This window comes from Diceros bicornis, chromosome 32 (genome assembly GCF_020826845.1).
Source record: "Diceros bicornis minor isolate mBicDic1 chromosome 32, mDicBic1.mat.cur, whole genome shotgun sequence".
NCBI classification, from domain to species: Eukaryota; Metazoa; Chordata; class Mammalia; order Perissodactyla; family Rhinocerotidae; genus Diceros; species Diceros bicornis.
Window position 1 is genome coordinate 22,981,396 of NC_080771.1, and position 14,865 is coordinate 22,996,260.

At 34.3% G+C, this 14,865-nt stretch overlaps 1 long non-coding RNA gene across 2 annotated transcripts in view; it reads left to right on the forward strand.

Moving 5' to 3' along the window:
• The window catches only part of LOC131396158 (uncharacterized), a 213,028-nt gene that overhangs the window by 185,442 nt on the left and 12,721 nt on the right, over positions 1 to 14,865 (forward strand). For both annotated transcript variants that reach the window (XR_009216431.1, XR_009216432.1), the window contains one exon: positions 14,733 to 14,800. This is a non-coding gene — a long non-coding RNA (uncharacterized LOC131396158). The remainder of the gene's footprint in view (positions 1 to 14,732; positions 14,801 to 14,865) is intronic.

The window sequence follows — 14,865 nt, forward strand, 5'->3', positions numbered from 1 at the left end:
ATTTCATAGAAATTCGGGTGTTACTGTACTTATTTAAAAAATGGTGTGAGGTTATAGGCAGGGCCATCAGTGGTTCAATTTTTACAAACTACCTAGTGCTTTAGCGTCTATAGGCATAAAGGATTTTTGATCCGTAATTTTATTTGACTCACAATGTATCTGGTGTCTAATTTGCAAAAAGCAAGTGGAACTTCAAACTCAATTATGTAGAAACCAAATGACTGTTTAAATTTGAAGACAGGTAATAGAAAGAAATAGAATTCCAAATTAGTGTATCCAGAACATATAGACGCTATGACTTTCACAAAGTCAAGAATAGATGACTTCCTCTGGCGTTTAAAATTATGAACACCTTTAGGTCTTGACCAATCATTCTCATAAGGGATGAGAAATAATTCATCCTCTCAACTAGTCTGCATGAAAGAACACCATATCATCACTTTCTTCAAGAAAGAGCCAACATTTCATTAATAGCACCCTAGTATCTCAAACTCTAGAATGACTTTGGATAGGCAGATTATATTCTCCGTTTCTCTCAGAGAATATATAGACTAAAGTTTTATCCACTTAAAGCTTTTTCCTCTCTTCACAAAACCGTTGTCAAAACTGGATTGAAATGTAATTTTACAAGAGAAAAAATTCACAATTTCTAACTGAGAAATGATTTTATGGACAGAAAGAGCTCAGAATTCTAATTTTAAAAAGAGATTGGGAAAAGAAGGTGGTGCTATGCAAAGAATATTGATCTAAGAGATAGGAGGCTCAGTGTTAATCCTGATTCTGTTATTAACTAGTTGTGTGAACTTGGATGAATCACTTAACCACTTTAAGTCTCAGTTGCCTCCTCTCTAAACTAAGGGGATTAGATTAGGTGATCTGATCTCTAATGTATATAATTCTGTAAGGAAGGGAAGGATAGCTTCAAAATTCTATAGCCTTATTTATTTAGAAAGAAAAAAGTCAGAAGAAAATGAGTTGTGGATTTCTAGATCTACCATCTATTAATTTGAAAGTGAGCGTCCATAAAACCTTGCCCAGGAGTTCTGTGTGCCTTGCAGCCCTTTCCCCTGTATTAGATGGTGATGCAAGGATCAGAGCAGAAGTATACATTTTTTTCACTGAAGGCCTTTAGCATATACAGCACCTTGAGTTGGTGTGACATCGCTGGCTACAGTGTCCTATTTTGCTAGTCTGGAAATTCATAGCTAACTTAGGGATTTTATAAAGCATTTGCACTCTCCATTCTTTATCAATCACTGACAGACTCATTGTTTTATAATGTACTTCTCAGCAAGCTGTTTGCGACTCATCGCCTGCCTTGCTTTATAGTCTATAAATATTTAATTCTTTAATAAACTGCTTATATGTAATATAAAATGACTGATGCTATTCTCTCTTCCCTCTTTTAATAGTGCTACTATTTGCAAAACAATTCTTATTTTTTTCTAAATAGCAATATGTTTCATAAATGTTTGACTTTCCTTTTTCTAAGTAGCAATTTATTCTGGGAGGTTGGTAGAATGACAGGCAGGAAAACAGCCCTTTGCTCCTGGGAGTACAGTATAATTCTTCCCTCGCCCTCACCCCTACCAAGCTGCAAATTGATGAGGTAAAGAAGATGGACTTTGGAATTGTGGCAGAGAGCAATCACCTGTCTCTCAACAGACCCAGTGTGCAAAACAGCCTTTAAATCTGTAGACTAAATGTATGCTTACAATGAGCAAATATGGTTCCCTGTTTGCTCTGACATCCTTTGTCTAAGGGAATCATAAAAGATAGTCAGGGATAAAATACCAACACCTTAATGTTCTTGTCATCTTTAACTGTGTACTTTATTTTTGAATGTTGGCTGATTTGCTTTCTGTGCCGTGAAATGATTTTCAATATTTAATGACTCATTTTTTAAATCCAGTAAGGCAGACATTTCCTGAGTGCTTATTGTGTGCCCTGCATGGCTGTTACAATATTTTCAACCAGGCTACTATTATTTTTCTATGATATTGCAATATAATTTATGAATCCCTAAAAATTGTGAACTCCCATGAGGGAGGACAGGGAGGATGAATTGGGGAATGCCAGAACAAATAATGTTTCTTCACTGCGTACCGCTAATCAGGTACATGTATTATCCCATGGCACTAACTCAGTTCTGCATTTCTTTAGCATACTGCCTTTCACTTAGCATACGTTCTAAATTTTCTGCTAGAACCCAGTATACTTGATCTGGAAAAAACATGAGGAGAATGGGCATAGCAAATTTGTTTACAAGTTAAAAAATCTGAGATTTATATGCTACTTCCACCATGTATTAGCTATTATTTAGGCTTATCACCTAGCCTTTCTTATCTGTAATATGGGCATAATAAAAATTATATAGTTTATATAAACACCTATATAATGGGCCCTCAAATACTTTTAATTCTTTCTCTAAATGTTCCACTTTATCTAAAGAAGAACATCAAGACAAAATCAAAATGAGCGAATGTTATTAATGCAAAGATGGTATTAATTTTATGTAAATAGGAAATATAATTTAAGTTGTTTATATAATAATAGTAATTGGTCACTTTAAGCAATAAATACTTTAAATTGAGGCCTTCTGTTTAAATGACAGCACACATTTGTGAGGAGACTCATTAGGGTCTTTTACTAAGACCCTAATGGAGCAGAGAGTTTTTTTTTAACATAAAACTGCGTAGGTTAAGCATTTATCCTTGTTCTTATAATCCATATGATCAATCTAAGTGAGTTTATACAAGTCAGATTACTCCAGCCTCATGTTCCCTGCACCCCACCCCATTTTATACACTATTCCTTATTTCACAGACATCATTCAGTTTTTTTCTTTCATTCAACATTCACATCACACATGTACTTCCATTTTATTCTTCCTAAAACAAAATTTTCTGTGATGCCCTCTGTATAACTTTCTACCCCTTTTGAACATCATAAATTCAAACCTGCACAGGTGTAATCTCAGATTCCCTAACAAGTTCCACTTCCACTGGGTTGTACTGTCTAATTTACTTCTGAAACAGACTTTTACTTCTGCCTCTTTTCATGACTTGATCTATGATATTTGACCAGTCATTGTCTCATAGCTAATTATTTCCTTTGCAAATTAAGTTTTATTGAAAGGTTATGAAGGTCAGTGAGAAAGATTAGATAATTTTAATAATAATAGTAACGTTGTTGTTATTCTTATTGAGTTCCTACTACATACTAGGTATTGCTTTAGGATATATGAATTTTTTCTCTTAATCGTACTCTATTTGGTCAGAATTTCTAATTCATAGATGAGGAAAATTGAAACATATACATGTTAAGTAGCTTGCTCAAGGTCACATAGCTAGTAAGTAAATAAAACTAGGATTCCTACGTAGGTCTTATTGACTCCAAAGCCTGTGCTTTGCCATATTGCCTTTTGAGAAGCTCAACAAAAAAATGTGCTGTTTTTATATTGTAAAATGATAGGCATAGTTTCTTTTTCCATTTTAAAAGTGCCACTATTCATCGAAAAAAAATTTAGTATCATTTCGTATTCTTGTCATGCCTTTCTTTTAAAAGAAACAGTATATGTGATAGTGCTTTGTACATTGTAAAGTCCTAGACAAATATAAGGTATCAATAGTAATGAATTCCAAACACTTTTACTATAACCTTGTCAATAGTAATGGCACTTTTATGCCAAATATAGGTATATCTTGCTCTTTTAATAAAAGGTTTTCTGAAAAATTATAAGTAATATTTTTAACTTAAAAAAATACTATTTTAAATGTATAAAAGAGCTTATTATTCGTGGGTGAAGTCTATAACAAAGTAAAGAATTAGTTTGTAATGTGACTAATTCCCTAATTATCTGTTTTGAATCTTAAATTTTTTAGCATTAAAGTTTTTAAAGGAGGACACTCTTAAATAATGTTAACTGACACCTATAATCTCATGAAATAATTGCCAAAAAGATAGCAAGAGAAAGCTGCTAACTTATTTTTGAGGTCAGAAACCATCATAATTAGAGCTATTATGGAATCCCTGGGTTTTTATTAATCCAAAGCCTGAACTATTATCCCTACACATTGATGTCCACTAAAATATGGACAACCAGACACATTTCATTAGAAAAAAGTTTAAGTCCCCATCTATAAATCAGTTCATTTATTTCACGTATGCAGTGAACACATATACATCCACAATACTCAAATTTGAAAGATATTATGAGAGGCCATATGATATTTCTGTGTTACCTCTCATTCATCTTCAGACAACGTAATATCTGATTCTCTCTATTAAAATAGTATTTTTCTATTTTTTTTCTAAAACCCAATAGAAACTTTTAAATCTTCTTTGACGCTTAATTCTTAATATAGGACATCCTTCACTTTGTAAGACTAAATTCCTTATGCTGCATTCATTAAGTTTATTAACCATTTATTTTAACTTTCTGGAAAACACTATTTCTACTTCATGCAAAGTTATGAAATATATGGTATTATGTCTGTGTTTATGTGCACACATAAAGAAGCACATATAAGCATTGTGATAGTGAGTTAAAAGTCATGTTGTTAATCCCTAAGCTAGCCATTTGGCTGCAATCTGTTCCATGATCATAAACTGCATTCTTGACTCTAGACAGCACTCGTTAATGACTATTATGTCAATAGGGGGCAGAATTTGGGTGGAAACATGGTAGAAAACATCTGGATAAGCATAAAAATAGGGATGACAAATAATTGCTTAGATGGATATTCTACAATTTGCTTGGCCAAATAAAGAATATATACCTAGCAATCCTGATTCAGATCCTAAAAAAAAGTACAAACTCATGCATGATATAATGATCATATGGAATCACCTATTGAAATGCATGCTCAAAGTCTCATTCTACTAAAAGTAGAATTTCTGATAGATTCATGGTTTGCCTTGCTAATAATTTGCATCCTCAGTAGATGGAAGAAATGATAGGAAAACTAATTATATGAACCTGATTTTTGATCAGCAAGTGAGAACTTCTCAGAGAGGTAGAAAAAAATTGGAACCCTGGAAGAAAGTAGTCATTTATCTTAGAGCTTAAAATAGCCAGGAATGGTGAATATTGGGCATAATCAGACATATGCCCTATAGCTACCTGTCCAATAAGTTATCTCCTTAAATTAAAATTAATTAAAATTAAATAAAATTGAAGATTCAGTTTTTCATTTGTACTAGCTAGTGGCTACCCTATTGGACATCACATTTCCATCATTGCAGAAAGTTCTTTTGGACAGTGTTATCCTAGACTTCAGAAAGGCAGATTTTAAAATATTCAGATTAAGGATAAATATAACTTTATGGACATCATCTCTAAAAAGGTAGCTCAAGGAAAATAGGAGACCCTCCAAAATAACACTAAAATTGCACCTAACATATCACATTGTATTGGGATTGGCTTATTGCCTATATTGCAAACCAGTCTTTAAGGCAGGACTGTGTCTGTCTGTTTCACTGTGTCTGGTACATAGTAAGTATATTGGTAGGAAATTAGTAAGTAATTGATGAATAAAATAAAGAAACTGTCAGGAAAAAAAGGGAGGAAGAAGAACAATATGATTTCATAGGGGTCTGTTTGACTAAATTTAGATAATAAATGATTGTGTATGAAAGATAAAAGGAGGGGCATGTAAGAGAGAGAATTTGGGGATTATTTCTAGGGAAAAGTAAAAGAGAGAGACTTGCTGCATGATTTTGCTGTTCTGTTAAGAAGTTACTAAAAGAAAGGGTAGGAGGGATGGAAGGAGAGAGAGAATGAATTATTCTTTGAATTCTTTTTCCTCTGTCTTCTCTGTGAATAAGAATGACCTTCAGATAAGAAAGGACAAGCATAACATTTGTTAGTGGGGATTGTAACTCAAGATCAGGTAAAGAGATTAAAAGAGAACAACTAATTGTTGGAATGCAAGTCTCCTATTCCAAATATATTACTTTCAAAGGAGAATTTGCACTTGAGCTTGAGGAACTACATCTGCAGCTGAGCTTGAGGAATTACAGATGTTTTTGAGAAAATATTCAGATTGGGAAAGGTACCAAAAGCCTGAATAAGAGGAAAGATCATTCCCAACCTTCAAAAATGTCAAGTATTGGTTTAAAAAATTTATTTAAAAGTTATTTTTGTAAGTGCTTGGAAAAGGGAATTTTTATCACTAGGGATAAATACAGGTTCACAAAGAACAAATGTCCTCACTTCCTTTTTTGATAGCATTATTTCAGAGGGATTCTATAATCAGAGTATATCTCAGACTTTTAGTTTTCCTTGCCTCAGATAAGAGGCTAAGAAGCAGAGCAGAAAGCTCTTGAAAGCCAAATGGAACTTTCAGCATTCTCACAGTGCTGGGAAAACAAAAATCGGAGTTCAAGATCTGTCAAGGAAATGGGATCTAGGAAATGAGGTGAACCAGATATAATCTGAGCCTTACAAAGACTACAATCTAGCTTTAAATCAATTTACTCTCTTATTAGATTGCTCTTGTTCTGCCCTACAGCCTTTCAGATAATAGGGTACATTTTTTTCAGAGGAAGATATCACCATTCAGAGCCTCTAAAATTTTCACACACAATATCTGGCATCCATTCAATACTTTCCATGAATATCAAGAAACAGGACCAAAAGAGAAAAAAAAAAAAAAAGCAGGTGGTAGAAACAGACCCACAGTGAACCAGATATTGGAGTTATCAGCAATAGCTCTTTAACTCCAAAATGATAATATTTTGGAGAACTAAAGGACTGTGACTCACAAAAACAATTAAATGGATATTCTAGAACTGAAAAATACAATAAGTGAAATTAAGGCACCTATAAGTAGGTTTTACAGCAAATTGGAAACAGATGAAGAAAGGATTATTATATGATAGATCATTGAAAAATATTCAAGCCAACTCATGAAGAGATAAAAAGATGGAAAATAAATAGCATAAAATACATATGAGATATATTGAAAATGTCTAACGTGTAATTGGAGTCCTACAAGGCAAAGAGAGATTGTAATAAAAGTAATATTCAAACTGCTAACAGCCAACAATTTCCAAAAAGGAGGAAAGATATCAAACCACAGATATCCCAAGAAGGATAAATACAAAGCAAAGCACACCTGTGCACATCAATACTTCTGAAAATGAATATGAAGAGAAAATTTTAAATGAAGGTAAACAAAGACGTATTATTTCATAGAAGTAACAAGGAGACTGACAGCTGACTTCACAACAGGAATGCTGGAGGCCAAAAGCCAATGGAATGACATCTTCAAAATGCTGAAAGAAAATAACTGCCAATCTAGAATACTATACTCAGTGAAAATATCCTTCAAAACTGAAGATGAAATAACTTTATAGGCAAAAAAACTGAGAGAAGTTAGCAGCAGCAGACCTGACCTAAAAGAGATGAGTTCTTTATATAGAAGAAAAACGATTCCAGAAGGAAACATGGATATGAAGGAAGGAACAAAGAGTGATGCACAAGGTATATATGCTGGTAAGTCTGAATGAATCTTGACTGCACAATAACAAAACGAAAATATCTTGTGAGGTTTAAAATATATGAACAATAAAATGCATGTTAACAGTAACATAAAAAGTGGGAGGGGGTAAACAAAATGAGACTAATTTCAGATTCTAGTATTGTCTGGGAGGTGGTAAAAGTATTAATTTATAATAAATAGACTGTAGTAAGTCAGGGATGTATTGTAATATTTAGGGTAACACTTTGGTAAAATAATATATTACTAACAAGCTAATAGAGAAGAAAATGGAATAAGATAAGTACTTGATTAATCTCAATAAACACAAAAAAGGAGTGAAAGACCATAAATCAGAACAAATAGGAAACAAATAATAATGTGATATGTATATAATTTAAAATATATCAGCGATTACATTAAATATAAATTGACTCGTCAGATTGGATAAAAGATAAAATCCACTAAAAAACAGAAAAAGTTGAAAGTAATAAGATAAAAAATAATCCAGGTATACCAAAATATAACTATAACAACTGTATTAACATTAGACAAAGTAGATTTTAAGACAAGAGATAAAGATGTATATGGCATAATTATTAAAGGATCAATCCAACAGAATATTATCATTCTTAATTTGCGTGCATTTAGTAACATAGCTACAAAATATATGAACCAAAATTGACAAAACTAAAAAACTATGTACACAAATTCATGTCATGGTATAAGACTTTAACACACCTCTCTTCTGGTAACCAATAAAATAAGTACACAAGCAGATTAAAAAAATCAGTAAGAATACAGGTGAACTAGTTATCCAATGTAACTTAGTTATATATAGAACATTGCACCTAACAATGGCAGGATTCATTCTTTTCAAGTGGACATTTGCCAAAATTGGCCAGAAAACAAGTCTCAAAACAGTCAAAAGATTTAAATCATTCAGAGTAGACTATGACCACAGAGATCTGGAAAGCAATAACAAGAAGCTAAAAATCATTAACAATAACATAATTGAAAAGTTTGTGACTCCCCACAGGCATGGAATTTAAGCCATACACTTCTAAACAACCTGTAAGCCAAAGAGGAAATTGTGATGTAAATTAGAAAATATTTTGAACCAAATGATAATGAAAATATGACTTGAAAACTCGGGGGTTATATCTGAAGCTATACTTAGAGGAAAATGTATAGCCTTTAAACGGTTGTTTAAAAAGAAAAAGAGGTTGAAAATCAATGATATAAACACCGTCTCAAGAAATTAGAAATAGAATAGAAAAGGAAACCCAAAGAAAGTAGGAGGAAGAGAATAATAGGAACAGAAAGTAACTAGATGGATGTCAACTGTATAATAGAGGAAATCAACAACAGCAGAATATGCATTCTTCTCAAATGCACATAGAATTTCAAAAAGACTGTATGTTGGACCATAAAACAAGTCTTGAGTTGAAATTATACAGAATATATTCCCTGAACACAGTGATATTAAATTAGATGTTCATAGTAATAACATACCTAGAAAATAACCAAATTAAATAACATGCTTCCAAATAACATATGTGTCCAAGAAGAAATCACAAGAGAATTTTTTTTTAAATCTCAAATAAATGATAATGCGTACATCCTATGAAAGTATGTGGGATGCATGGAAAGCATTCTTTAGAGGGAGATGTATATCTCTATATATGTATATTAGAAAAGGAGAAAAGTGTAAAATTAATTGTCTAAGATTTGACCTTGTGAATCTAGAAAAATAGAAGCAAATTAAACCCAGAGTAAGTAAAAGAAAGGAAATTATAAAATTAAGGGTAGAAATAAAAAGAAAATCAACAGACAGAAGTTGATTCTTTGAAAAGATTAATAAAATTGATTTTTAAAAGACTAATCAAGAAAAGAAGAAAGAAAACACAAATTACCATTATCACAAATGAAAGAGGGGACATTACTAAAGTTTTGGCAGACAAAAATAGGATAATAACAGGATGTTATGAACAACTTTGTTCCAGTTAATTTGATAACTGAGATGAATGGACAAATTCCTTGAAAAACAGCGTACCAAAGTTGATACAAGAAATTGAAAATCAGAATAGTCCTAGATCATTTTGTTAAAAACAATTTATAGGGGCCGGGCCGGTGGCGCAGCAGTTAAGTTCGCGAGCTCCGCTTTGGCACCCGGGGTTCAGATCCTAGGCGCGCACTGACGTACTGCTCATCAAGCCATGCTGTGGCGGCGTCCCATATGAAGTAGAGGAAGATGGGCACAGATGTTAGCCCAGGGTCAATCGTACTCTGCAAAAAGAGGAGGATTGGTATCAGATGTTAGCTCAGAGCCAATCTTCCTCACAAAAAAAATAAATAAATAAAACAATAAAAATAGAATTTATAATTGAAAAATTGTCCACAATTTTTACGCTTGATAGCTTCACTGGTGTATTCTAGCCAACATTTAAGGACAAAATAATAACAATCTTACACAAACTTTTTTGGAGTATAGAGAAGGGGGACACTCTCCACCTCATTCCATAAAGCCAGCAAGACCCCAATAACAACATCAAACAAAGTCATTCAAGAAAAGAAAACTATAGACCAAGATCTCTCATAAAAATGGATTCACAAGTCCTTAACAAAATATTAGCAGGTGAAATATTGCAATATATAAAAAGATAAATACATCATGACCAGGTAGGGTTTGTCACAGGATTGCAAGATTGGTTTAAATATGAAAATCAGTCATCGTAATTCACCATGCTAACAACTTTGAGCTGTTATTGTTTCAATAGAGGCAGAAAAGGCATTTAACAAAATTTAAAAACTATTCATGATTTTAAAAAAATTCTTAACTATTAGGTATAGATAGAAACCTCTTCGACTTGATAAAAGGCATCTTTCTTAGTGGTGAAAGACTGAATTCTTTCTCCCATAAGTTCAGGAATAAGGCAATGATGTCCCTTAAGACTGGAAGCAAGGGAAGAATGTTCACTCTCACTACTCACCACTTCTATTCAACATGGTAGTAGATGTCCTCACCGATGAAATAAGGCAAGTTAAAGAGAAAAATTAATGGATGTGATTATTGAAAATGAAGACGTTAAGCTATCTATTCACAGATGACATTATTGCGTTTGCAGAAAATTCTAAAGAATCTTTTTAAAAACTACCATTTGTGTAAAAAATGGGACGGAAAATATATTAATATCTGGAAGGATAAACAAGAAACCAGTAACTGGTTACTGATTTGGAGGTGAGGTTAGAATCTCATGGCTAGAACAGGGACAGGAGGGAGACTTTTTGCTTTTTACATTATTGAAATTATTGGTATTTGAAAGTAGTTAATATATTACCTATTCAAAAATGTAACATTTTTTTTTTAAAGACTGCAAGTTAGTATTGTCCTGTCAATGTGGTAAATAATGAGCACCCTTCAGTTCCCATAGCCCTCTTCTTAGTTCCCATAGCCCTCTATACCAACCATGATAGAACTCTCTTATCAGACTATAGATATTATGCAACATAATCATCATTTCAGAATTATACATACATTTTTAAAGGAACCCTTTCATGGGTCTATTATGAGCTGTAGTTTGACTTTTTATTATTGATAATTCACAATCTGTCCACCATGGATACCTACTAAATGCTTTCTCTCTAAACCTTTTACATGCATCACTATTTAGTAGTAGTAATAAAGACTGAATGTTATTTTCTTTTCCTTATTTCTCTCAAATACTAACCCATACACTGAAATAATAATAACAATAATAATAATAATATAGCTACAATAAATTATAACAATATTTAGTGCTTGTTATGTGCAAATACTGTGCTAAATTCTTCACATGCGTTCTTTCAATATTTAATAGCCACAATTCTGTCAATAGAGATGGACAAGATAAGAGGTTAAAGGCCTGATTCAGATTCAGATTAAATAGCCATTTTTCCACATAATCATTAATTCATTGTACTCTGTAGTTTGGTACACTGTACCAGTTGAGAATTGTATAACAGTTGACGTGTGTGTGTGTGTGTGTGTGTGTGTGTGTGTTATAAAGGAGACTCATAAATGAAAGTTTTGGAGATTAATGGGTAAAGAGTAGCAGAATTTAGAACATGCTTCCATGCTTATATACAGAGACCAATTCCAGGTCAACATTATGCCATCAAGCAGAAATTTGTGTAGGTACACAGACCAGGGCAAAACTGTCTTTGTCTTTAGGTAATTTAAACAGAAGTATAAAATTGTTTTAACCTGAATTATTAAAGTAACTTGAACTAGGTCCACCTGACCAAAGGAAGTAATGAAATCTCTTTTTTTCTGACTGCTGCTTCTTGCTTTGGTTTTCTTTATTAATCCTTTGAGGCCGTTAGTAATATTCCAAATATTTTATCAGTTCTGAATATACCCAATAGGCTCATTCACTATTTGTTCATCTCTATTCATCATAAGCATGCACTAATCCACACGGGTAATTTAAACATTCTGAAAATGTTAGAGAATCAGTAATCTTTACGCTGAGAATTAACCGGCACGAACGTTATCAGGCCTGCTTAAGCACCCCGACGATTCCATCTGCTCTTTAGCAATGTATACTATGATAGCACCAAGAATTCCCTCTGTCACAAATACCTGGACCAGGAGGCATTCTACTGCATCCCCAAATTAGGAGTAGCTGTGCTTTTGGCTTCTGAGCTGTAGACAGCTGTGGGGGACAGGCACCAAGCTGCCGCTGCTTTCCTCAGCCTCAGACCTAGACGGGCCTGTCTCGGTGCTCATCTTGGTAAACCCTGATAGCTCCCTGCAACAAGAGCCCCCATTTGGGACTAATGAAGCAAAGATAGTTTCTGAAAACCTCCTGTACTACGAAATATTATGCTGTGGCTCTGAATATACTCCTCTTCGTATATTCTCTCTTCTCCCCTCCCTTCCATATCCATGCCCTTGTTTAGTTCCAGTTTCCGTTAGAAATGCTATTTGGGCAGCAAATTTCACAGATTGGGTCCATCTTGATGCTGCCATGCAAAGAAAGCACATCTTTCTGACTCTTCATTTAAAATAAGGAAAAAATGGAAATAGCAAAATGCTGTAGTCGCTGTGAGCTATTTCCTAAGGAACCAGTTTGTCCCATGAGCTGAAGTGAGGAGCTTCTTCTCCTCGGTAAGAACTCTTTATGCAAATTAATATTATGCATGTTTTCCATGTGACTCCTTCTGTCTTGCCCTCACCCCATCCTTTGAATTCATTTAAATAAAAATAATTTATGTGGACATTCCTTCAGTCAGGATTTTCTCTCCCCCTTTCTTAAAGACATCCATAGTATTTCGTTGATGCTTTGCATCCAAACCGAGTCGTTATGCTTTTGCATATCATTAGGGCTTTATAAAGAACAACAGCGACATCTGCATGTGCCACAGCGCCAAGGAGATAGGAAAAATACCGAAAACAAACTCCGTGTTGGCTTGGAGGCTGTCAGGCTCTCTGTCTCCCTAGCAGCCCCTGGCACCACCATGGATAGGAGTAATTGTACAGTGTAATCACATCATGCCTCATCTGAATATTCATAGCAGAGACAAAGCTTTGGAGGATAAGGGAGGAGCAGGGATAATTTAAGTACAAAACAGCATCTCATTTCCAAATCAAGTTGTGCCAGTTAGACTGTGCACCAGGATTCGATATTAAACCAACATTGTTTTACAGTTTGGAAATTGGAAGTGAAGAAGAAGATGGAGGAGAGGAGAGACTCAGTAAAGAAGGGGTGACATTATATTCTCATTCTTAACTGAGGAAAAACGAAACAAGGCAACAACAATAGCAGCAGAATAAAAATACTTAAAGTGATATTTGAAGAGTCACCGACAGTGGCTAACCAGCTGCTGTTTTACCAGGAATGAAATAGCCTATTGAGGGAGCTTTAAAAGCTCCCAATTAATATGTTGTGCATGTATTAGATCTACAAAGAACTCACTGTATTCCTTCTCTTCCCACAAATCCCCCCAATACACACGTATTCCCTAACCACCACCTTTCTTTCCTGTCGGGTGCAGAGGAAAAAGATCAGAGCTACAAAATAATTGACTAATCGCCTCAAAATTGACAACATCCCTCTTCAAAAAGAAAGGACAAAAACAAACACGTACAAAAAGGTGACTGTTCATTAATGAAGGGATAAATTACCGATGCCTTCTTCCTTCTCTTTAGTTCATTACCCCCCCAAAAGAAACAAATATAATCCACATGTTAATATTTCTTGTCTTCATTTTCTTTTGTTTTAATATGATGCTCTTTATTATTTTTTTTTAAGTGGTGGTATTTGTAGAAGGCTCTGCCACTGCATTCCCCAAAGAGCTACTAGTTTCAGCCCACTGGAGTTTATATTCCTTTAATTGTCTAGTGCAGGAACATTTCTGCTGTTTTAAAAATATACCGCTCTGCAGGAATTAGAAGAATCCAAGGTTGTATCCAACTTCAAAGCTTTCCAAGTCATAATGATTTTAGCAAAAGTAGAAGACAGATCATGGAACAAGTCCCTGTTTGAAGATAAGCATCATAGGGACCTTTTTTTCTTCCCTCTCTCCCCAACTTTGTACTTCTCCTGGCTCTGAATGCCCCTCGCTAACACAGTTTAATGATATGCAAATGAAATATGCATAAAACCATTCTACTGTATGATGATTAAACACTGGAGACATTAACAGCGGAGGCTTCACTCTTTGTAATAATCCTTCCCGACCATCCACTTTGATTTCGGAGTTATGGAAACCCATAGCAGTTGGCAGAGAGAGTGAAAGAGGGAGAGAAGGAAGGAAAGACGCAGGGACACATCACCCATCTCGGTGCTTCTCCCCTTCCAAGAGAGGTTCCCCCCCTTTGTACTGCGTTCCTATTGCTGTCTTTTGTAATCCATCCATGCAGTCACACCAGAGCGATTAACGGAAAAAAACCTCTTTTCTCTTAATGTTTCAAAGCTCATTAGCCAAACGATTATTCCTCATTAACAGCGAAAGCTCATTCATTAAAAGGAAGAATATGCCCAAAAGATGCCAGCGCGGTTAATCCTGAGTCCTGTACTGGGCTGTAAATCCCATACTACTTGTATATTCCATGCGAAAGGGACACGCGCCAATCCACATTTTTTTAAAAAAAGAAAGAAAGAAAAAGAAAACAGTTTGTGTGTTTTGTAAAATCCACAAAAGCAGCAATTAATATTCCCATTGAATGACTTTATTTTTTTTGTCTCTCCCTTTTGTTTCCAGCGCCTGCCCCTGGCTCAGCGCCCGGTGCCAACAGAACACCTTTCAGGATCCACAGCAACGCAGACAACGTAAGTACCAGCCGTTTCCTGAAACCCTTTTTCAGATTTTTTTTATAAACAACCACCTAAACATA